This window comes from Pipra filicauda, unplaced genomic scaffold, assembly GCF_003945595.2.
Source record: "Pipra filicauda isolate LSUMZ 115617 unplaced genomic scaffold, ASM394559v2 scaffold6_size6359152_pilon, whole genome shotgun sequence".
Lineage (NCBI taxonomy): Eukaryota > Metazoa > Chordata > Aves > Passeriformes > Pipridae > Pipra > Pipra filicauda.
Genome location: NW_024104865.1, coordinates 1,225,735 through 1,250,930, shown reverse-complemented (window position 1 = coordinate 1,250,930; position 25,196 = coordinate 1,225,735). Strand labels below are relative to the sequence as shown.

Sequence of the window (25,196 nt, the reverse complement as noted above, 5' to 3'; positions counted from 1 at the left end):
GCTCAGGAGGAGCTCCGCTCGCTAGTTATTTTTTTTTTCCCCTCCTTCTTTAAACCAAAAGCATCCTGTATTAGATCACTCAGGAATCCTAATCCCCGAAACATTTCCGTTTTAGTCACTCCATCAGACAACAATAAAGCAGAATTTGGAAAGGCACTCGTGCTGGCATGGCTGGGGCACCGCGGGGTGCAGCAGGCTCCCGCCGAGCTTCCCAGACAGTCACTCGTTCTTTCTTGGCTCTTTTTGGATCGCGCCTTGCGCTTCCCGAGCTGCGAGCAGGCAGGAGAACCCCAAACCTTCCATGCGAGAGGGGACGATATTGCCTTTTATACATGGATGATATATTTATATATATAGTGTAGCCTGATGTGCAGGGCTTTCTGTAAGGAGCTGGGAACAACTGGGAAGGATAACACACCAGTGAGAAGGTGCTTATTCCTCTTTAACCCTTTTCCTCCCCCACTCCTCTGCTTCCAGATTATGGGTTTTCAGGTTCTCCCGTTCAGAGCTGTCTGAAATGGTGCCACTTAGAAGTCTTTCCCCTGGAGCCTGATGAGTTAATCGAAGGTGATATCTACAGACCTTCTGTCATTGGTTTCCTCACTCAAGATCTTGAGTGGTGAGAGTAGAGAGCATAAGAAGTAAAGTATACAAACAAGGGCATTTAATGGAGAAAGAGTTGATAGTGTGTGAGCTTATGTTTCAACAAAGGAAAAGCGAGGAATGTAATCTTGATCTGGGGTGTGAGTCCTGGATGGCTTATCGGAAGTCAGAGCTCTATTCCTTTGAGGAGGGAAGTCTCTTCCTTTTCAAAAGATCTGCCTGGCTGCGAACTCTGTTTCCAGGCCTACGCCTACGTCTGGCCAATACATCTAGAAACAGCCAGTGGGGCCCAGAGCGAGATGGGCAGCCTTGCTCATGGGCTGTAAAGGGAAATGGTTGTCAGGCTGTGGGGTTTTTTTGCCTTTCATGGTGCAGAGTGAGGTAAAATATTTTCTGTATAGTGGGACACTGATTTGGTTGTCAGAAGCAGGAGTGGAACGTTTGGATTCAAAAGAAGTCTCAAACCCCAGTTTGTGGTACATGCTGTAAATATGCTTTTAATATTACCTCCTTCCAGGAGACTTTAAGTCCTGTTGGTCCTATCACAAGAGGGTGACAGAGAGCTACTCTGTTAACTTGGGTTACTTGTGCAGAGGGGAGAAGCCAAGAGGGATTTTTAAGGAATGAATACATCTGCTTCAGAATAATCAAAGCCAACTTCTTTTGATGGTAGACTGCTACCAGTTGAACTTGATGTGCTGGGAGTCACTCTCCAGCTTGCTGAGCGGGAGGGCTCTATATGGTTAAATGTCAGTTATTGGTGGTGAGATCACTTTATTGTTTCTCTTCCTGCTGATAGACAACTGAAGCTGTTCCCTTCAGCCATGAGTGCAAGCTCATGGTTTTATGGGGACCCACCCCTCTGGTGTCTGTAGTTAGGAAGGATCAGATCTGGGAGTGATGGCTCTTCCCAGTTGCAGCCCATCAGGTTAATGACCCCCCAGAGGGATTGATGACTGGACCCTAGCCTGGGCAGGCTGCGCAGATATCAAAGACAGTCTTGATCCTCTCACGGGGGTCTGAATGTGACTAAAAGCCCTGTTGGGGTCTTGGGGCTTGCTTCCTTCAGAGGTGTGGAGGTAGCAATATCTACCAAGCATAAGCCTGGGATGTGTGGTGCAGTAAAACTGTCACTCCTTCTTGCCTGTGAAATGAAATCATTGCAGTAGTTAAATATAAATGTTCATTAAAGTACATGTTAGTTAATAGCTTATGGAGATGAACAAGAGAGATTCGTGCTTCCCAAGTATTTGTGTAGGTTCTCTTCAGGCTCAGTCTTTTCTGGTTGACTCAAGTGTTTCAGGTTTTCCTTCACCTAAGTCTGATTGAAGTACTACTGAATTATTGTTGTATTTATAGCACTGAAGCCAGCCAGTGAGGCAGACTTGAAAGTTTGATGCTCGGGCCCTCTCTGGGAGCAGGGACAGCACGTCTAAAGTGGTGACATGGTCAGTAATGGAGTGAGCAAGTGTCTGTGCAAGAAGTGTCTGTGTCTTGCTGGCTGTTTTCAACCCATCCCCTTTGTGTCTTGGCTCAGTAAGGCCCTGTGGGCTGGGTATGGCTGTGCCACAGTGCTATCCTGCCAGGCTTTGTGCTGCTGGAACTAATTGAAACTTGGGAAGCAAGCAGTCTAGAGATGTTGCTCAAAGATGAATTACGTCCAGCTTCCCTTCTCCTGGCTGCACGGATTCAGCAGAACTCAGGGTGGTTGTCAGAAGTGGGAGCATCTACTGATTTTTAGTAACAGCCTCTACAGGAGCATTATAAGGACAAGTTTGCTGAGTTTTTGGGAGCTGGTTTGCATGTTCCCTCTCTGCACTGAGACAGATATTACAGCCTTTGCTCTTTTGGATGGTGCTTTGCAATAGGTAAATAGGCAAAGTGCAGAGTGAATTTCATATTTGAAGGGTGAAGCCTGGCCTCTTGAATATGATACAGAGAAGAAATGATGGTCTCGCACCTCTTCCTACCTGTCTCTTCCTGGGAAGCTACTGTTTTACGATGTAGGAATAAAATGACAGTTTCTGGGAGGAAAGCAGCTTTCCATATGAAGCCTATTTTTCATGTCTATCAGAAGAGACTTTCTAAGAGGTTTTAAAGAGCTTGTCACAGCATTGCTATTCCTAAGTGGCAAAAAATACAATGTGCAGAATGAATTCAGCTACTTTTCATCTGATATAAGCCTCTGCACAATCTTTTGTGCAGGAGCAGGGGGTCTCTTCTGGGGATTAAAATACTTTCTCCTTTGAACTACATCTCAGTAGTTTGAACTGTTGAACTCATCTCAGTAGTTTCTTTTAATAGCCTTTTCTTTCTTCTGCCTTCTCTCCTGTCTGGAGTCAAGCCTCCAAGTAGCACTAGCCGAGGCATAACAAGATTGATCCTTCTGTTTCCTAGTGTTACAAAGCAAAACTTGCTGAAAGCCAGTGCAACAGACTCACCTTGCTGTCGAGATAGACAAGCTTGCCATGTAAAAAATACACACATGGGTGTTTAGTGGCCAAGAGATTGTCACTTATGCCCACAAGGACATTTCTCCCAGTTGATGACAAATGGCCAGCTGCAGTGTTAATATTTTCCTGACGGGCTGGTTCAGGAGCTGGATCTGGCATGAGGGACTAGGTGAACCACTTGGTGCTCAGCATGCCTGCCTCATCTTCGCAGGTGAGGTCAAGAGTAATGGTGAGAAGAGCAGCTTCCATCCACTGCCTCCTGAGCATCCCAGAGAGGTCAGGAATGACACTGGGGTGAAGCTGGTGTTGTTGTGGGGGGGCTGGTAGGGGTCAGCCTTCAGGCCCTCCATGTAACAGACTCTCCCATTGGCCACTCTCATTTCATGAGCTGGTTGCTCAAGGTACACCTCATTCAGGTTTATTTTAAAATCTGACCTGAAGCAACTGTTCCAACCGAAGAGCCAGCAGGGAAACTTTAAATGCCAAATTGCTTTTTGACCTGACAGCTGCTGTCTTGACAATATGAGTAGGAAGCAGTGTTCATTTGCAGCATGTAGAAGACAGCCATATGTAACTTAAATGCTGTAGGGAATGATAGTAACGCTTTTCTGTATTTAAAACAAAAATAAAATTGATGGACATAAATGTCCTTGTCTTTATCCAGTGCTGCTCTACCTCATCAGGTTTGACATCTCTGTGGCAATGTGGCAATAAATGATATCTCTGTCTGAGAGGACTGCACTGTTCAGATTTGTGGTGCTCCTGAAACAGTGATAGCACAAACTTTGGGAGCACCTTTTCTGCCCTAAAGAAGTGCTTACTAAGCACAGTGGTTCATGAACTTACAGAAATTCCCTGTTAGAAACTGCAGTCTCCCAGAACCCCTCTCGTCACTCTATGCCGTGCACTGCATCTAAAGATACAGTAACCTAAAAAACCATAGGTCTTGTGACCCTACTGTGTCTGTATCCAGCAGGTCTTACTGCTCTTGTTATGATTTGAATTTTGCTGTGCTGTTTGAGATGGGGTTGTTAACGATAGAAAGTATCCGTTAAACAGAGCCCTCATGGAAACAGCCCACCTCCAAGCCTGCTGGTAGCGTGCTCAGATCAGGTGGTATGAGTGTGACTTATTATCTCTGAGAAAATGTAAAAGTCACAATCACAGTTTCTTTTTCCCTCCTATTCAGAATGCTGTGTAAGGGGGGAAACTAAGGGAAAGTAGGCATGGGTTAGAGGAGACCATGTTCTTTGAGGGAGACTCTATAACAGATCCCAAGGATCAACTTATGAGCCTATGATACTCACCAAACTGTATTGAACTTTTCCTTCTAATCCTCTAGGGAAGGGTGAAACACCTCAAAGGCATCCAACTATCAGCCCAGTAATGTAAAGTGTGTCTGTCTGGGGAATTTCTTGCTGACTGCTTCAGGCAATCAGTTTAAATTCTTGTGCATGTGATTTAGTAATGACATTTTTCCTGTGCAAAAGTGCAGAGGCTAGAGAGGATAACATTATTTTCTGCCTGCTTGCAGTGCTCATGGCTCAGGGCATCTGTGTGCCACTTAGGGCATCTTTAGGTAGAAGCTGTTTGGAAACCAGTTTTCTTGTCTGTCTGGTGAGAACTTGTCCCCTCAGAAGGAACCAGGTGCTTTATAATTCAAGTTTAACTGGATGTAACTGAGAATGTGGGCTGGTAAACCTGTTCAGTAGACGTGTTCGTGAACACAGGAATCACAGTTTTAGAGCCATGTGTGTTACAGTGGTGAACCAGTGAACGATAACTGCTCTTGCCAGCCCTGAGGTCCCAGCTGCTCCTGGTGTAGGCACTTTGCTCTTCTCGTGTGTGCTGTGTGAGAGGTGCAGTTCTCATGCATTTTTAACTGGAGGAGGAGCAGGGTTCAGTTGGCCTCCCCAGCCAGGTTGTGAGTCTGTGTGCTTTTCTGTGCTGCCTCACTGGAATCCACTGAAAACATTGACCTGAAGTTCTTAAGGTTGGCACAAGCAGCAGTGACTGAGATGGTGAAAACTTGCATGGCTGTGCTGGGGAAGGACTGAGAGTATTTTCCAGCTGCCTGTGGATTATCACTGTTGTGCCTGACACCTCAGCTGCTCTCTGGGGTGCGCTTACGCTAGAAGAGAATGGCTGTGCTCTTTCTTACAATGAGGTGTGGAAAGCAGTCACTGTAGAAAAGAGGCTGAAGAACTGTCTAGGGAAATGTTGGGAAGCTGCAAAAATACAACATACGGTGGACTTGTCTCACTTTAATTTGTTGTGTCTGCCCCAGGGGCTTGCTGGATGTACTGCTGTGATTTTTTTAGAGATATTTTGTGCAATCTAAGAAATGGTGTTTGAGAAGATGGAAGACAGAGTGCAACAGAGTTTTCTTTTGTATGAGAATATACAACTGATTTCTTGCCATGTGTGACTATTGGAAACATGATGGTTACCATAAGGAATGTGCTTAGCATGACTTCTACAAATCTTCTATAGCAACTGTCATCCCCTCACATATGTGAACTGTGCCTAAAGGGGGGTAAAAGACATATAATATGCTTGACAACTGCTAGGGTAGGAAAAACATAACCTCAGCTGGAGAGGCACTTACCTTTTCTTCATAGAGGCGTAAGATTTGCTCTAACTCTGGGATTTTGGGGCTGAAGCATGTTACCCAGAGCTTGGATCTGTTGGGATGAGTTGGTATAGAGTGGTGAGATGAACTTGTCAGCAGCAGTAGTGTCTATCTGGTGCTGGTCATGCCAGAGAAGTCTATTATTGAAGTCTGTAGAGCCACCCACCACTTTATTTTGATCCTGGCATGTGACACTGACATACAGGTTCCCAATAGTCACCCAGATCCCTCAGACAGAACTGGGGTCTTCTTGGGCAAATCATGAAAATGCTTAAGTGAGCAAATCATGAATACGATTAACAAAAAAAAGCTCACTTCCTGTTCCCCTCCTGCCATTGCCTTCCCTGCTCTTGTTCCCTGCCTTCCCCGCTCTCGTTCCCCCTCTGCATGAGAGCAGAACTTGGTCATAGGATGTTTGTGGTGTGGCCTGCTGCCAGTTTTACCTCTTGGCTCCCTATTAGGCAGTAAAGCAGAACTGTTTTTTTCCCATGCTGGTTTCCTGTCGTTGTGTCTTTCCCGCTCAGCTGGCAATGAGTGTACCCTATTGGTGAGGGTTGGGTCAGGCCTTTGCAAGCCAACCCTTGTACCAGTACTGCAGCTTGCTGTCCTCATGCCTTTACCCGCAGTTGTCCTCCTCTTCTTCTTCCAAATCCATGGCTCCTTTGAAGCACTACAACATAAATGAGGCTCTGCAGAGACATTCTCAGACCTCAGCGCTCTGAAACAGCTCCCACTGGCAGGGCTGGGGTATGTGTGCATAAACAGAGAGGATTTTGGTCTCTCATCCGGATGAGTTCTCAATTTGACATTCTATCATGTAGACTGGAAATGTGTTCAACACTGTGAGGTGAGAAATGACAGCAAAATTGGCCTTCCTATTGTATTAGAGCCAAGATGGGAAGTGCTGGCAAGTGAAAAGACCATGTCTTGGCTACACTGGCTCCAGTGGACACCAGCATTGTGTGCTTCCATAGCACCTGTCTGTCACTCAGATTGGAGTGGTTTCAAGTAGGTTTCTGAACACCAGCAATCCAGAGCTAGTGGGCAATCTTACAGAAACACACCAGTGTGGATAGTTGATAGGTAGCTGAGGCTGCAGGGCAGATTTCTTAAGCAGCAGCTTTTTCCACATCCTCTTAAATGGCTTATGTGGTCAATGGGAAGGCAGGGATGACTTGATGGATGAGCTGGTTGCTACTTTGGCAGTCTGCTTGACTTTGCAGTGACTGAGCATTACTGCCTGTCCTTCAGGATAGCGCAGGTGGGCTCTGCTCATGTGTCCTGTACGTGGCCCTCATTTTTCAGAGGACCTTGTGAAATCTTGTGTCTCTGTCACACAACACAACATGGATGTGCAACTGGTTCACTCTGCTCTTTCCATGAGCACAGCGCTGGGTGGCTGGAGAAGTTTCACACAGAATACTTGTGTTTCCTTTTACAACACTGAGGACACCTCCCGTGTCCTACAGAGATGCCGAACAAAGGCCAGTTGGCAGTGGAGGAAGGACTTCTGCTTTCCATGGCCTTTGGATCAGGCAGCCAGGACACTTGCTACTCCTCACTGCAACATATGATGCTACGCACTCAGACTTCACTGCCGCTGTAAATGGAAGTTACATCTTCACTGCAGGGAGCTAGCCCATAAAGGCCTCTGAGAGATGAGAGAGAGTGAGAGAACCATGTATGGTCTCAGCATCCCAGCTGAGTGCTCTTTTCTTCATCATGGAAAGTGATGTGTACATCCTACAGCCCTGTTTCCTGGCCAGATTCCGTGGCACTACAGCAGCTGAATTTCTCTTGCTATCCAATGTACTTCCTTACCTGTAATCCCCCTCACTTTATTTAAATCTACCCTTCACTAGATGAAGAGTTAGTTCTGCTACTTAAATGTATTAAACCCAAGAAAGCTCTAAATTTTGACTCCATGGGTGAAAACAAAGCAAGCTAATTTCTTAACTACTAAACAATGTCAAAAAAAAAGAGGCTGTTTAAAGCTGTTGAGACCACACCTACGCCAGGGTTTATCAAAACGGAAAGCACTTAATTTCCTAAGGAAAACTTTGATTGCTGCCAAAATCAGTTCCTGCTTTTTAAGCATATTTATGCTTCCAGGTGAGTTTCCTACATGGCTTCTCTGGTTTGGGAGATGTGGAGGTCTCCCACCAATGAAGTAGGGGAGACCAGTAGCTCGAGTGCAAGGGTGTGGTGGCAAAAGGAGTGTGGGGGTACGTTTGTTCAAGCTTCTGCCGTCCCTCTAGCTCTGCTTGTAGTGTTGCTGTACAAGAGGAGCCTGTCCAGAGGAAGCATTGTTATTGGCACACCCGGTTCTCTGCACACAGCGTGAGACCCTGTGCTTCGTCAGTGCTTGCTCATCAAGCACCTTTTGACAGTGGCACTTGTAGGTGGCTGCGCAGTGCGGAGAAGGCTGGGTGGGAGCAGTGGGGGAGTACATTCACGAACAGGAACCAGTCTGTTTCAGAGTGGCCGACATGTGGAAACTTGCTGTTTCCCAAGGGTTTCGTTGGGCCGTTGGGGAACTCTGGCCAGGGATGAGACTACTTCCAGCTGTGGTGAGCCAAGTCTGAACTCACTCTGGGCAAGATGCCCAGATCCATTGGTTTTCTCCTGGCAGAAATCCTCGCTCTCCAACCGGTGATACCAAGCTCAGTTTCTGCCAGTCCTCAACTGAAGACCTCTGAAGGAAAAGAAAACAAGGAGACCAAGCAGAGCAAGATACTCCTGAGGAAGGGGCAAGGGGAGTCACTGAAGAGCTTGTGCAGGGGATGCCAATAGTGGTGTGTCACCACTAAGGGCTGGCTATTGTGGGTGAGGGCTGGTGAGAGGTGTAGGGACCTGCTTTTCCTAGGGCGAGTAGAGAAGTAAAAGTGAGTGGTTGTGGTGCAAGGGTTTGGCTTTCCTTGGTTAGGCAGAGCTACCTGACCTGCAGGGACATGACATATTGCTGGCAGTACCATCAGGGTAGTCATCTGTGAATGAGTATTGTTCCTGTCATTGTGGTTTCAACACACTGGGGATTTCTTCTGTGAAGTAGGATATTGCTTTCCTCTTTTGTGGAAGGTGCCCTTTAGGGTGGGGAGACTGTGTATCTGGGAGTCTTGCCTTCCTCAAAAAAGGTATGGCCACAAAAAACTTAATCTTCCAGAGTTGGCAGTCCTTCTTGTGCAGTTTCTGCATTGGGATAGGGCTTTTTGCAGGGATTCATTGATCCAGTTTGATTTTCTGCAGACTGGTCTGTAGTCAGATGCCATAAAGGAGGAAGGGGATGTGTGTGGCAGGTGTGCAGGGAACCTACCTGCATGTTTCTTGTATGGACTTCTGGTCCTCCCAATGCTGGCAACAATTGCTAATGAAAGGAAATTTATGCTCTTTTTGGTGAGTGTTCTTGGCTCTTGATAGTGTGGGTGTTTGTATGAGGCTGTTTGGTTAGAGCTAGCATGTCTCTGCTAAAGAGTTTCTAAAATGCCTGTAGTCACAACTCCTTGCATGCTGAAACAAAGCATCTCAGGCATGATGCTCTGTCAGTAACTTAGCATGCACACACCTGCCTGCATCATGTCTTTTCAGTCCAGTCATGGAGAGGTGGTGGAGCTGACAGGACCAGCGTATTAACAGAAGACCTTCTGTTCCTGCAAACACACCTCCTCCAACACTGATAATTTTCATGAGCCAGCATATCATTTAGTGACACATTACACTGCTCCTTGCTGTCGCAGCCTGTTGCAAGTAGTCTCTCCCAGCCAGCTACTGAGAGCCTCCTACGGGGCGGACTGCTGAAATCTGTTTCCATCCTAAACCCAAAGGAGTATATTCCTCCCCCTCCTGTAATGGGTTGTTTCTTTAAAGCTGTTAACTGGCCATAATCCAACCATTACTACTGTAATTAGTGAACTGCTTACAGTAACTAAAGCATTTGAAGCATAATATCCTCTGTTTGCAGAGCTTGGAACAACTTTTGCCTGCAGTCCTGTGGGAGGTAATTACTGCCGATGGCCCAGGGGTGGGTGCAGGGGACACAGGGCAAGCCTGGCACAGCTGCCACACTGCCTTTTGTGCCAAGCCCCAGCTGGTGCCCTGTGGCCTTCCCACAGCAGGGAGAAGTCTAGGAGCCCCATAGATGTGAGCCGGTGTGCCTAGCGCTTATGGTGGTGATCTGTTGTCAAAAAGGAGCCTTCTCTTTGGAAGCTGGAGCAGAAGACCGTGATGTTGGGTGGATCTTGCAGGGCAGCTGGTGACATTGAAGGTGTGATGTAGTAGGACTTAACGTTTGGTTTATATGTGGTAGAAAATTGCTATGTCGCAGCAGGGTTGATGTCTCCTTGCTGTCAGGCTACCCTCTTGTCCTATGTGCGGTGCCTGTTCTCGCCCTCCACCCACCAAATTACTAGTTTCACAGGCAAAGCCAAGGGACTTTAGCTTCTAGCCCTGCAGATTGATTCTGCAGGACTTGGGATTTCCAAGCAGGCACATCCCTCGCTGCATTCTTCAGCCACTTCTCCTTTTGGGAGCAGTGAGGCAGCTTTCCTGAAGGCTTCACCTACTCTCCCCGGTATACCCTGACAAGAGGGCAGTACCAGCATGCTTGTCTCTGTTCTGTTTACCTCCTGAGATGAAGCTTGTTGTAACTTAAGCTCTTCCTTCTTGGCGAGGAGGAGGGGCATGGTGAGGATCAAATGTGGGCAACTTTTAAAATGGAGAGCCCTACTGGATGAGGAGGAGTGAGGGTGGATGAGAACATGCAAATACAGCAAGAAAAGGCCCTGCAGTGGTAAAATACCTATCTGCCCAGCTGCCAGCCGTCAGTTGGCAGGCACACTGTACTCAGTAGCTGAGCAGGGTATTTGTTTGCAATATTTGGCCTGTGATGGGGTCAGAAAAATGAAAAGTCTTTTTGGCCTAAGGAGGAGGTTTTTCAAAAAAACCCAAAGAACAACAGCAACAAAAAAACCCCCAAAACAAAAAACCACCACTAGTAGCACCACCGTCAAACCTACCCACCCAAAACCCACTCCCTATGCAGGGTTTTCATTTTGCTCTTGAGCAATTATTGTGCAATGTCTCCAGGCTTCATTCCTGTATGGTGCTGGGCAATAGAGGCACTGTGTGCAGCATGGCCCTGGCAAGTGAAACGAACAGAGAAACAACCTTTGATGAGAATGAGTTTGTTCAATGTGCTCTGGACTTAGCCTAGGAAGGAAGAGATGTTCTCACCCCTTTGGACCTTACGCATGCTGTCAGCCTCTGCCACTGCTGTCTAATATACTTACCTTATTTCCCCAGAAATCTACTGTTGTCCCTGAGCTGTGTGAAAGGTTGAAAATATGCTTGTTGCCATGTCAGTCAGAGTGGTCAGTAAGGTGGGAAGAAAGTCTAGGGTGCCAGTGGCCAGAGATTTATGTGGTGGGCACTGTGATATGCCAAGATCTCTGCCTGCTGGCCTGAACAGAGTCTGCCTGTTGCCTTGCACTCTACCTGCGTCTTTCTGCAGTCTCTTGCTGGGCTTCTAGCTTGCAGGGTAATTAGAGAAAGGGACCATTTTTCTGCTCCATGTTTGTACACCTCCCTGTGCCACAGAACTCTGACCTGTGAGTGTGGTTCCCAGATGCTGCAAGGCCAAAAACACTGAAAAGATGGTAACCGATTTTAAATGTTCCTTTTTTTTTTTTTTTTTTTTTTTTAAGTGTTTAAGACAGTTGTGCCAATTTCAGCGCATCCTGTTTGTAGTACTTCCATGCAATGCACTTGAGTCAAAGAAATGATTTTCAGTTCCATGTTCATTCATTCCAAACGCACTATGCGTTTGACTGGTTGTTGGTTTTAGGTGCTGATGCAGCCACTATCAGTACACCCTGACTGCGTGCTTCTCAATCTCTCTTCAGGGCTAAATCTAGTGATGGATCACTTCAAAGTGGTGCTTCTGTATTTCTGTCATCTTTAGCTTCAGATGTCTGCTTTCTCCACACCCTTTCAACTTGCTACAGTAGCAGAGCAGTATTCCGTAGTGTGTTTCTGATGTGGGTGTAACTAGAGAATAAAATCACCACCATGCTACTTTTGTTAAATTTTGCTTAAGTTTAAAGCATCTTGTAGTACTCCGTGATATCTTTTTCTTCCTGTATTTCTTTATTCCAAATTCTACCTCCTCCTCTTCTTTGTTTCCTTGTCTCACCTTCATTAACAGGAGTTGGGGAGGGAAATCTCTGTTCCCATCTTAGTCTGCCGTTGTGTTCAGTGATCCTATGCTTTGGATTGAAGATTGCTGTTCTGCTTAGGTGGGTTGTTGGCTTTCATGGTCTGATACATTAACAAAATGATGTGGTGCTGAAAAGACATTCTAAACTTTTTGTTAGTAAGATTTTAATAATTATCTTCATCTCTTTCATGTAGAGAATATTCTGGTGGTGTCATTGTTCTTCAGAGGTTATTTGGAAGTCCCCCACTGGCACTGGGCTCCAGCAAGCCTTGCTCTGCTTCTGAGTGGGGCAGCAACAGGAAGGTTTGGGGTGGTGTTTGTACTGGGTGCAGTCAGGCTTTGGGAATTGAAGGCGTGGATTTGGGGTGCACAGCCCATCCAAAGGAACAGTTCTCTAGGCAAAGAGCAAAGCACTTCATCAGTGCTGGGGCACTGTACAGAGTACACAAGTACACAGTAAGAGATGTCCTTTGGATAAGCATGCCTCTGGGAATGAGTATTGTCCATACTATAGTGAAGAGCGAGGCATCTGCAAAGCTCACTTGGGTTTGTGTTCCCCTCTGACCTTCTTGTTTGGTGGATTGGTAAGTCACATTCTCCTATGACTTCTCATGTGAACCCTTAGCACAGTTTTGTAAGAGTGCTAATTTGTCGTGAAGTTGCAGTGTCCAGAAAAACCACCAACTTTCTCATCTTAGCAGAAGAGAAGTATTAGCTAGATGTGCCCATTTCTATCAAGCTAACTGGGACTTAATTTACCCACTGTTTCTTGCTTGCTTTGCCTACCTACCTAGTTGATAAAGGGAAGACAGTTGATATAATCTTTTTGGATTTTAGTGAAGCTTTCAGGACTGTCTCTCACAGTACCCTTCTGGATAAAATGTCCAGCACACAGCTGGATAAACACATCATGTAGTGGGTGAGCAATTGGCTCATGGGTCGAGCCCAGAGGGTAATAGTGAATGGGGTGACATCAGACTGGTGACCTGTCACTAGTGGAGTTCCACAGGGCTCCATCTTAGGCCCTGTGCTCTTCAACATCTTATTTAATTACGAGTATGCAGGACTGGAAGGGATACTACGGAAGTTTGAGGGTAACACAAAAATGGGAGGAGCTGTTGGGGACTCCCTTGAAGGTGGTCATGGGAGGCCCGTGCAGAGAGACCCTCAAAAATTAGAGGCTGGGGCAAACGCCAACTGTCTGAAGTTCAACCGTGAGAAAGTGCTGGATATTGCACCTGGGATGGGGCAACCCTGGATGTACATGCAAGTTGGGAAATGAGATGCTGGAAAGCAGTGCCACAGAAGGGGACCTGCAGAAGGTGTCCTGGTCAATGGCAAGTTGAATAGGAGTCAGCAGTGCCCTGGCAGCCAGGAGGGACAACCATCTCCTTTGGGGCATCAGGCAAAGCATCGCCCGCTGGTGGAAGGAGGGGATTGTTCCCCGCTCTGCTCTGCCAATGGTGTGGTTCGCACCCTTGATATATGTGTGCAGTTTTGGGCACAACAATATAAGAAAGCTATTAAGCTCTTAGAGAGTGTCCAAAGGAGGGCAATGAAGATGGTGAAGGGCCTTGAGGGGAAGCTGTATGAGGAGGGGCTGAGGTCACTTGGTCTGTTCATTCTGGAGAAGAGGAGACTGAGGAGAGACCTTATTGCAGTCTACAACTTCCTCATGAGGAAGAGGAGGGGCAGGCACTGATCTCTTCTCTGTAGTGACCAGTGATAGAACCAGAGGCCTGAAGTTGTGTCAGGGGAGGGTTAGGTTGGATATTAGAAAGAGGTTCTTCACCCAGAGGGTGGTTGGGTGGTGGAACAGGTTCCCTAGGGAAGTGATCACAGCACCAAGGCTGACAGAGTTCAAGAAGCGTTTAGACAATACTCTCAGGCACATGGTGTGATTCTTGGGGATAGTCCTGTGCAGGGCTAAGGGTTGGACTCAGTGATCCTTGTGGCTCCCTTCCATCTCAGCATATTCTGTGATTAGTGGGCAAAATATTTTACATCTGTATATTGGGGATAATGCATTTCAGAGCTTATAATATAGTTTATGTAGTGCTTATCTGCTTTTGGCTTATCAGCTTTGCTACTTCTGCAGCCTTACAAAATGGATGAATAAATGGGTGGTGTAATTGCTGTCTTTAAAGTGTATTCTAGAGAGTTTGCCAGAGGGTGACATAAGGTATATTCAAATTTGAGTCCCTGATGAATCCAAATACACAAATCTTATGTTTCGCACCTAATTTATTTAACTTTTGCATATGCAAGTGCTGAGTGTTCTCTCTTCATCTATTTACTTGGGATAAGACTCACTCCAGATGCAGTTTTACAATCTTTAGTCCAGTCTGACTGTGCTTATCTGTCACTTGTTCTCAGTTGGATGCACTCATGATCAGTACCTGCATATGCTGTGGAAAAGTGAGTTTTCAGCCAGGTAAGAGTTGATCCCGCTGAGCCTTAAGGTTAAGAGAAGGAGGTGTCAAGGTGGTGGGGAAGGTGAAGGGTAAATGCAGAGTGGGACTGCCCACTTTAATGGCAGCTTGTCAATAAAATGAGCAATGTCAGCCATGAAACCAATCCCTTTGGAGCTGCAGCAAATGTAGACAGGACCTGGCTCCTGGCAGCCAAAGGAGCTTGAGGTTTGTGCTTTGTTCCAGGCTTCTAAATACCTTTTGCTAGTTTGGAAAGCAAAGCAATACTTTCTCACTTTATTTAAGCCCTGCCCAAATTCCTTGAATTTTTGCAGCTTGGTCCAGGTGATAGTTCTAGTCTGCATGTGAAAAGAAAAAAGTGTCCACAAACTCTCTATGGGTAGGAATGCAGTTTAAAACCACCTCTAGCCATGCAAGATATCTGAGACTGAAGGAAGGGTTTTGGAGTGGGGAATGGAAATCTGCCTGACACAAATAAGTCATGTTGAAAGCTGTGAGACTGTGCTTATGGCTTGATAGAATAAGGGGGCTGAAATTAGCAATAGCTGCTTGAGAAATAGCTGTTCCTGGAGAAATAGCTCCCCTTGCAAGGCACAGCCTCTGCATTGCTCCAACATTTGCTACTTATGGACATGAACTGTGAGCCAGATGAAAGAACTTAATCGGCGTTAAAATTAATTTACCAATACAATAATAGAGTTAAACCTAGATCTCTCTCCACAGTGAGGGAGCAGCAAGAGAACAAGAAAGAACTGGAGAGAGTCTAAGAAAAAAACCCAATCTTGACTGTTTTTGCTGTGGAAATAAATCCCAGCACATCTGTGTTCTGAACATCACATTGCCTGGGTCCCCAAGCACTGGCCCTGGACTGGGATTTGGCATCTGTCTCATTTTCAGGTCCAGTGCAGTCTCCTGCCTTCTGGAAGCGAGTGCTTAATGGCTGGTCAAAGAACTGCTGCGCAGCAGCTGCTGAGCTGGGAAAGAAGCTGCTTCTGTTACCTATGCAGGAATGTTTGCTGCCTCCTCTTAGGCCCTGTAGAGATTGCCAGAGCTCAGTGCAGTTCTCACAAACCCAGTTGCTGAAGCTTTGAGGAAACAAAGCTGCTCAGCAAGTGCAGTCTTTAGCCATCCAAGTTTGAAAGATCAAAACCTGAAGACTTTGCCATGCTGCTTTGCAGAACACCAAACTTCTTCCATGAACAGATACCAGTAGTCTGATACCCATCTTTAAAGAGGGACAAGGCTGCTGTAGGGAGTTTTGGGAGCAAAGGGTTGTGATGTGGGTTGGCGTCTCATTCCTGGGAGCTGGTGCTTCCCTTTAGGAATAATGTAACGGGGGTTGTTTGCTACTACAGTTGCTCGTTGCTGCTATAGTGAGCTAAATGGGAATTCCCTGACAACAGGGAGATGCTCTGCTGTAGTGGCTCCACTGATGGGTACCTGGCTCTTTATTCCCTATCCAATGCATAGTGCTCTAATTTGATCTGGTTTTGCTATCCTGTCACTGTTCATATGGACATCTGTTGTCCTGCTAAGTTGCTTCAAAGTCGGCAGCATGAACATGTCAGGACGCTGTGCTGAGTCTTTGTGGGTAGACTTCAGCCTACAACAGTCCTAAATACAGAGAAACCACACAGAGAGCTGGAGACAGGCTCTAAATTATCAGGGTTGGGTTTTTAAGCATCAGGAAGTCAGGAAAAAAAGTGCTAGAGTAGCCTGCTAAGCAAATGCAAGAGGCTTAGCTATTCTGCTAGCTGAGAAGGGTAGAAATAAATTCTAATTCACTTAACAATACCTACCTGTGTGCAGAAATGAGTTGGCTTGCTCATGGCATGGGAGACAGTCTAACGTGGAAATGACTAACTTCCTCTGGCAGTTACCAGTACACTGTGTAGGATGTAGGAGGTAGGGTGTGAAGAGGTCCTGGGCCACTAATAAGTGTAGCTAGGCTTGCTAAGTATCAAGTTGAATTTAATGCTGTGAAAACTCAGAAAGTAGAGTTGGATTGCCTTATTTCTGCAGGAAGAAAATGTTTCCCTTACTAGCACAATGCTCTGTGGCCATCTGACTGCATAAGAGGAAGCAAGAGTCTTGCAAAGGTTAGGTCCTACATGCCTTGATAATAGGATATGTGATCCAGTGGAAGGAAAGAGAATCCCATGGGAGAGAGGGCCTGAAATTCATTACTATTATCTGCTAGCCTGCTGGTTCAGGTCACTTTGTTTTTGCAGCCTGTGGTGGGTGCTGCTGTAGGGTTGCATGGTCATAACTGCATGACACGTGTGGCAGCAGTTGGAGTGGGAGAACAGTGTGCAATGCTCTGCACTGGATGCTTGTGTGGCAGCCACTGTGTCCCTGGGTGATGGCCAATACCTACTGGGGAGTGTAACAATAGTGTGATTGCTTGCTGAGGAAAGGGTTGGGACAACTGTACCCTTGTTATTGAAGCCCACTCACTGTTTATTCAGCATGTTGGGAGTGGGATTGTTTCTTCCTGGCCCACAGGCAAGATCAGCTCGAGCCTCCCACTGCGGGATCTTAATTATCCATACCCTTTTCCCTGTGAGGCTGCATGTAATATTGCCCAGCCATATGCTTGGGTAAAGGTGGGGTAAATCACCAAACAGCAGACTTCCAGGGGGCTGAATGTGGTCAGAATTGCATACATCCTTCTGCAACCTGCCATTGTGTGGCTCTTCAGAGGAGACAGCAGCAAGCAGCAAGCTGAGGACAAAAGGCCAGTTGGTTCCTGGAGATAGTTTTGCTGTTCCCACTGCAACTTTGTGGTGACGTGCAGCTGCCAGCAGGAAGAGGGTTAAGCCCACGTATCACATGGCATGATTCTGTTTACTACATACTTCTCATAATCGGGGCTGGCATCCAAATCTGGATGATTAGCACTTAACAAGAGACCCTGAAACAAGGTGTTTCGTTTTGGTATTCCTCTGAAGCTATGCAGTCTGCCATCATTTCTCTTGCAGAGATGTGGTTCTCCCTGCAGCCTTCAAAGGGAGCTATGGGGAGAGCAGAAAAATAGTTTTAGGACAAAGACTGGATTGGACTGAACTGCATTTATCTGTGGTGTAAGCTTGAAGCCAGAGGAGTTTTGCCAGGAATCCACTTATACCTTAACTTGATTTCTACTAAAGGAAGTTTTTGCCTGACCCTTGTCTGAGATTAATGCACTGGCTCAACAGTGACTGTTCAGGGAAATGGGACTGTGCACCTTGACTTAAGGGTTTGGATGAGTGTCATTGAGCGATTTGTCCGGTGCTGAATACAAGCAGTGGTGGTGGTGGAGAACTAAGTGTAAAATTTATATTAGTTTTTGAGGTGTGGCTTTGGATAAGAAGGAAGGTGTAATTTTGCAGCACAGTCTATGCTTTATTCTTGCTATCAGCATGGGCATAAGTGTAGCAAACTTCCATGGGGCCCAAGGTGACAGTTCCTCTGTTTCTTTCTCTCTCCTCACAAACTCATTTCTGCCCATGCACATACACAACATGAGACTTTTCCCTTCAGTGTAGTAGCAGCTCACTTGTAAAAACCTGCACTGTCCTCTCTGGAGCTTCAGCATTTGGCAGCAAGCTGCATTGCTGCTGTTTCTGAACACAGATTGCAGAAGTCTGTTTTTCTCAATATTTCCAAAGATCTTTTTCCATCACCCTCTTTCTGTGTTATCTGAAAAGTCACATCATCATCATCCGTGATTAAAGTTTATATGAATTAAACATGGAAGAGGAAGGACAGAGTTGTACTTTTTTCTCCCCTCTCTGTGATGAAACTAATGTTAATGGAAAAGAACTTCTCTTGACCATTCTATTTGTTATTGAGGTCTACCTGCTTAGGAAACTCTTGAACTGAAGGGAATTAGGAGAGGTTTTCTGATCTAAGCACAAGCTTGAAATAAACCTGTCCATATATCTGTTAGTAATGTCAGAAGGGCCCTCCTTTTTTTTCTCAACTGCAGCGACTTTTTTTTACACAAAGGAGATGAGTTCCTGCCTCCTATTCTATCGAGTGCTGGCTGTGGCTGCTAACCTGTGGTACAGTTTCTTAGCCACAAGTATTAAAAAATAGCAGTTTGTATCTCTCTTGAATTAACTTTTTTGTACTGGTCTTACACTGAACTGCATTATTGTAGGAGAAACAGAAAGCTACTTGAACTTCCAGAAACAGTCCCAAATTCTTCTGATTAGAAGACTCATGGTGGATGTCTTAGTGACAAGATACATGGTCTGTCAATATCTTTGGAAAAAGGTATGGACATTTCTGGAATAAGGTTTTTAGGTCTTCTGAAACAAGTGACAATAAATGTTCCTTGACTGCTTGTATCAAAGTAATTTGACTTCCAGGTGGTAACTTACACTGCTGTCTGTCATGTGTATGCACCTTACCTGGCTCAGATAATTTTTATTTGAGAAAACAGACAAAAAACATCATGGCAATGATGACTTCAGGATTGCACGTGAACTGCCATTCGAGTTACCTATTTCTTGTCAGTGGCTTGTTGGGGTTTGTTTTCATAATGGAATATGATGCATTGTTCTGCTAGTTTTATTATTCCTACTGTATCCATGCATGCATATATTGCGATAGAAGTTATTTAAGCATTCCCTAGCAAAGGAATAAAATATCTTGAGTGTCATAGATCTTGGGAGGGGGGAGAAGAGTAGGTCAGAAAATGAACCATGCTCAACAGCCATGCATTTTTTACTATGTAACCATTACGCATAGTCACTATGTGTCAGTTGTGAGACTAAGATGAACTGCAAATGTTTTGCTTAGCAACTGTTGCAAAGGAAAATTGTCAGGCAACAGCAAAATTAGGAATGGAGATTATGGAAGGCACTCTTTGTAGGAGATGAGCTGTACTCTGACGTGTTATCTGTGACTAAGTGATTTGGCATTTTCCTACACAAACATGTAAGAATATGAGCATTTGCGAATAAGCATCAAAGCAAGTTCAGTCTAATCCCTGAGTTTTGTCGGTGCTCTTGCTGGCTTGGCTTTTTGTGTATAGTTGATATCTCTAGGCAGGTTACCAATACAAGGCAGCAGGGTCAAAGAGCTTGACATGGTAGTAGCTTTTACCACCAGTGAAGAATTTGAGTGGCCATCCAGCCGTGGTAACTGAAGAAAGCTGGTTGGCTGAGTCATTCTCCGTCATGAAACTATTCCCTAAAATAAATGATGTTCCTGAGAGGACTGTAACCAATACTGCATTTGAGATTTCCCTCCTGTGGAATTACACCAAGGTTGATGGTGATATAAGCACAAGCATGAATGAGATACTGCTGTGTCCACTCTTAAGTACAGAGCACGACAGGGCAAAATGACGAGTGACACCATATGCTGTCTGCAGAAGTGCTTGCTCAATAGTATTGGCAGTGGAGCCACCTGAATGGAGGGTGAGTCTACAGCAAAGTAGGCTATAATTTTATCATGTATAGGTATGCACATATTATAGAGAACACTGTGTTTAAAGTCTCCACGAAGGGGGCTGATCCAGCAGTCTTTAGGCATAAAGTCTGAAATAAGAAATTGGTACTAAGCTAAAAAATGACTGCTTTAAGCATTTATGTTGAGCAATGTCTGTGTTGATGTCTCCTGCCCTTGCTGCTGTAATCTTTACAAGAGACTGTCTTAGGAGAGGCATATGAGTAGCAGTTGGATATCGAAATACAAATACTATCAGGGTAAGAGCACTTTCATGTTACTTATTCATGGGAGAAATGATTAAAGGCAAAAGAAACCTACCTTGAACTGGCACATCACAGATGTGCCTCAGAGTGCGTGGGAGCCTTTCTACTGGGTTATCTGTGAGAGGGTGCTTGACACTTGTCTTGCAGACTGCTTTTTACTTGATTATTAAATTTATGCAAAAAAAAATAAATTAGAAAATTATGTAAGGAAGAGTCGAGGTACAGCTTAGGAACAGTCTGCCCAGACTGCTTGCCTAGTCTTGACGTGAAGGTTTTGTTTTTCCCAGTATCCCAGTGTTGCAGTGAGGTTTCTGTAGTACTTTCAATGCCCTTACAGGCCAAGGTTCATTTAGAACCAGAGCACAGTCTCCTCAGTACCTGCCTTTTCTTCCTTGCCTATCTCAAATGTATATCATGTGGGAGGGGGTAATTGCTGTTTTGCTTGGGTGACAACATAGCTCAAGTGGAAATTCTCCAAAATGAGAGCTTCCATGTTTGAACCAGGCCATGCAGGAAACTGTTTTCAGCAAAGTGTTTTCTTTTTCTGAAAGTTGCTTCCTACCTGAGACCAGAATATTTCTGCAAGTCCTGTCCCTTCTGGTAGAAGGATGCTGGAGGAGACATCCCTCACTGTGATGGGTCTTGGCAGATCTGGTATGAGCATTGATGCCACTTGCTGTGGCTTGGACTTGCAGTTCTGTCACTCTGTCTGCCTCATATGGGTTTTGTGTCCTTATCAGGAAGGACATCTTGTTGCAAGCAGTAGCTTCCGAATAAAGGTAGAATCCCTGCTACCTCATCCTACCCTCAAGTGACATGTCTTGTGTAAATAATTTGCCTTTCTCTGGGCAAGAGACCTCATGTTTATCCTTTACATCAGGAGTGGGAGCCTCTCGAAGCTCCTTGCCCTGCTGTACCTGTGGAGTTTAAGTCGTGGTAGTAAGGGGTGCATGTTGTTCTGTGCTGTAGCTTTTGTATTTGATCCCTCCTGCATCTCCTTCATCGCCATGCTGATGAGCACAGTGTGAAACAGGCCCTGGGGACCCTCCAAAGCTGCTGGAGGAGGCAGACACTGGAGAAGCCTGTGCTATCATTAGTGACTCACTATTCCTTGCAATTAATTAAAAAAAACTGTTTAAAAAAAAGCTGCTACTTGGATGCACCTGTTTTTCCAAAGGCTACGCAGCTGGTGGAAAGCAAATGGTGTCTCTCAAGAAGTGAATGGGGCAATGTAAGAAGGCATGCTGCACAGCTCCCAGGCCCTTTGCAATGTGGGTGAGAGGGTCTAAATGAGAGGGTTTAAATTAGATATAAGGAAGAAGTTTTTTACAATTAAGGTGATAAAACACTGGAACAGGTTGCCCAGAGAGGTGGTGGTTGGAGACATTCACCTGGAAACATTCAAGATCAGCTTGGATGGGGCCCTGAGCAACCTGATGTAGTTGAGGATGTCCCTTCTCACTGCAGGGAGGGTGGACTAGAAGACCCTTAAAGGTCCCTTCCAACCCAAACTATTCTATCATTCTATGCATCTCAGGAAACAAGGTGTACCTGTGTCCTGAAGGATTTCTAGGTGAAATTAGTGGTTCCAGCTATCCCTGTGCAAGTGTAAAGCAGCGGGCATCCTTGTACTTAGTTCTTCCGGACAAGCCAGACTGTGAATCATTTCCTGTGGTCACGAGCCACATCTGAGAGTTTCAAGAACAACGTATGTCAGTTGGGGACCTTGTAACTAAAACAACATACCTTTCACATGAGATCAGAGCTTCCTAGAAAGGAAAAAAATCTGAGGAAGGATATGGATTAGAGATATGATTGCATGCGTACTCAGTTTAGACAAATAATGTGTTGTGGTGGTTCACAGTGGTTTTGATAACCTGTTTTATAGGGGGTGCTGAAGCACTGCTTTTTGAAGCATCCTGGTTCTGATATCCACCCAAAATTAGTATCTTTGTAAGACTATTTCAAAACTTGCAGTACACGAGGTAAGAAGTACCCCATCCTTTGAATGGCTTCGCTTATGTGTATGAGAGAAGGGCACCTCCCTATGCTGCTCTCAGAGCTGCTGTTGTCAGGGGTAGTTAATATGCAACCACAATGTCCACAGAAAGTCTAGATTTCCACAATTATTACTGTACCTTGACAATGTCTTTTTCAAGAGTGGCAAGGGAGGGGCAGGAAAGGGTAGATTTCCTTTGTATTGCCTTAAAAGAGCTAAACAAACTAACTGTAAGCCACAGAGTATTGATCTGACCTTCACCTGAGTCCAATTTGATATCTGCTGTATTGGTATGGGAACAATTGCTGCATAATTGTATTCTGCTCTTTCCTACTGAACTGTTAAGTAGAAGTAAATTGAACATCCCAGATGATTTAAGGAGTTTGCTTACAAAAATGTTTTGTTCCTGCTGCCTCGTTGTGCAGGTTCAGGACCTCACTGTGCTCTGCATGCAGGCACAGCATGGAGCAGTGTGCTCTTACTGTGATGTCCATAATTCTTGTTCGTCCCATTCTTTCCTCACCTGTACTTGCAGTCTCCTGTCTACGGTATTGCTGTTTGTTAAGTGTATGAGTTGGTGGCTCTTCCCTGTTTTGTCCAACTTTATTTTGAATTAATTTAGGATCTAGTAAGATTTTCCAATACAGCTTAATCCTTGAGGATTTATCATCAGTGAGTTTTGTCATTATGTTACTCAGTTGTCTTTGGTTACATCTAGTTCTTCATAGCTAGGCTGTGTGAAACAAAATATGTTTACACCTTACTGATCATCCTCTTTATCACTAGTAATTACATCAGGTGACATTTTTTGCTTGTATGAGATGGTGTATAACCTCCCGCTTACTTGTCTCCATGATGGAGACTGGCCACTTTCATTTTCCATCTTCTAGCTAGTTTATATTTCAGGAGAGCTATTTGTCTTGGAAAGGTCAATGGTAACAGCAAAGTTGGGGGAAATAGGTCAAAAGCTGGGCAACAAAGACAAAAGGTGCAGACTTGTGCTCATTTCTAGAGGTGTGGCAAGATGGGAAAAGCCAAATAGGTTCATTCCTTACCTAAACACCAGCACACTGGGGCAGTGCAGGGAGCCAGAACTGGTTAGTACCACTGCTTGTTGAATGGCTTGTTATCAAAGAACGAATAGGTTAATATTTGACTTTGGGGGTGAGGCATTACTTTTCAAGAAGAGGTGAAAGCAATTAGGAATTGAATACAAACGTATGTAGGAAAGTGTGCACTAGCATTATTTTGCATCTTTCAAGAATGGCATGTTGCCTGTTTCATTACTATTGATTTGTTTGAGTTGCCAAGGACAGCTGATGTTTAGTGGTGCTTGGAGGCTAAGGCAGCTTCCTGGGAAAAAAGCCCTACTGATAACCAAAGCAGCTGTGGGCTTTAATAGCCCAGCAAAGGGGAGAGGAGACAGGGACACTCCTTTCAGTGCTGTTTCAACTGGATCCCATTTTAATGGTTAGCCATGATCACTTAAAGCCTTCACTAGGAGGATGGTGTTGACTTAATGCCTGCGAAAGGTTCAGTCAATGTAGCTGTGCTCTTGCAGCGGCTTGTTAGAGTGTGATGGTGGTAATGTAGGTAGAGCCTGTTGTCTGGAGGGACAGTACTTTTTGGGTGTTGTCCGCTCCTGCCCTTTGCAATGAGACAGTACTTCCTGAAGTGATGGATTTCCATTCCTTTGCCTGGGAGGCAAGGCCTGTGATTGGGTACTCATTTTGGTCACCTGGCATAGAAGGCTAGTGGATTGCTCTTGGCACCACAGTTAAACTAACTTCTTGGTGGGGCTTTCTTTGTGTTGGTCAGCTCTGCTACAGTTTTTGAAAGCTTCGTCTAAGTGGGAATTAAGCTCCTATGTTGACTGTACCACATCTCTCTTCAGAAGATAAAGACCACAAGTAGGACATACCTCAGGGATACAGAAACCTTTCTAGGGCCATAATTTCACTTGCAAGATTCTCTTTGTTCTCAGCTCTCAGGAGCTGTGAGGGCTCCTGGTGTATTAGTTGGAAAGCCAGGTCTCAGCCTTCAAGACTTCAGGAAGAACACATGCTTCTTGGGGTGGTTGCAGCGCATGGAGGGCTCCTGAGTTCTCTGTTAAATTCAAACGAGTGGTACAGAGATGAAGAGCAGCATACAGGCCCTTTAAGAACCAATTGGCAAAAGAAGAGCTCAGTATTTAAATTTAGTGCAGACGAAGAGGGAAAAAATTCCCTATAGCATCTGGTTTATATTACTGCTCTTTGCCTCAGTAGATGGTGTGTTTACAGTGAAGCTCTCTGGTGCATAGCGAGGGGAGTGCTCAAGCTGTTTGTTTCTCAGGAACTCTGAGCTCAGGGTATGCCTTGCATCTATCTCCATGTCTTCCCTTTGGCCGCCTTAACTAATCCCATCTCAGCTGTTGAGCAGAGCGGAGGGGTGCCCTATTGGGCTGAGATGCCTGAGCATAGCGCTCCATCTTCCCTGGTTCTCCAACATTGCATACTATTGTGGCTTCTTCCCATTTTGCTCAGCCTAGAAATGGAAGTAAATAGTCCTCCGGTTATGAGTTTATGCAGACATACGACTGGTGGCTGTGTACGAAGACTAATACTGCTGATGCATCCGTGTCCTGGCTGTTTTAATGCATTTAACAGAGCCGGTCACTTCTGATCTTTCTAAATGTAAGTTTGAAGCTCAGTGTGGGAGGTGGAAAGAGCAGAAGGATGTCTGGGTTTTAGCTGTGGTAGAATTTCTCTTTTGTGTGTGTGTGTTTTGTTTATTAAAGCACGGTTTGCGGTCTCTGAGCAGTTTCAGCAAAGCCCAGCACAGGAAACCTGAACACAGTAGCAGTAGTGGAGTGAGCTGCTCATCAGAAAGTACCGCAGCTTTGCACAGGTAGTGCTTTGCATAGGGTTGTGGTAATCCATGCAAATGCTCGCCTCCACAGGTAGCCTGTGCATCCTGTAGTGTATCTTCTTAAGGACTGACTGCACCTCTGATCATGAATGCTGTAAAAGTACAGCCGTTGGACCTGGCAGTTAGCTCCTGCGCTCTGTTTGGAGGACAGGGAGGTTAAAAATTCACTTAATGAACATATCACCTGATAATATATCTCGTATTGTAAATTTCATCATGTTCAAGGATAAAATACAATTTTTTTTATACCT

The 25,196-nt window shown here is 45.2% G+C and overlaps 1 protein-coding gene across 5 annotated transcripts in view; it reads left to right on the top strand.

The window, feature by feature from the left end:
• The window catches only part of ACTN1 (actinin alpha 1), an 88,539-nt gene that overhangs the window by 734 nt on the left and 62,609 nt on the right, over window positions 1-25,196 (top strand). The window lies entirely within an intron of this gene.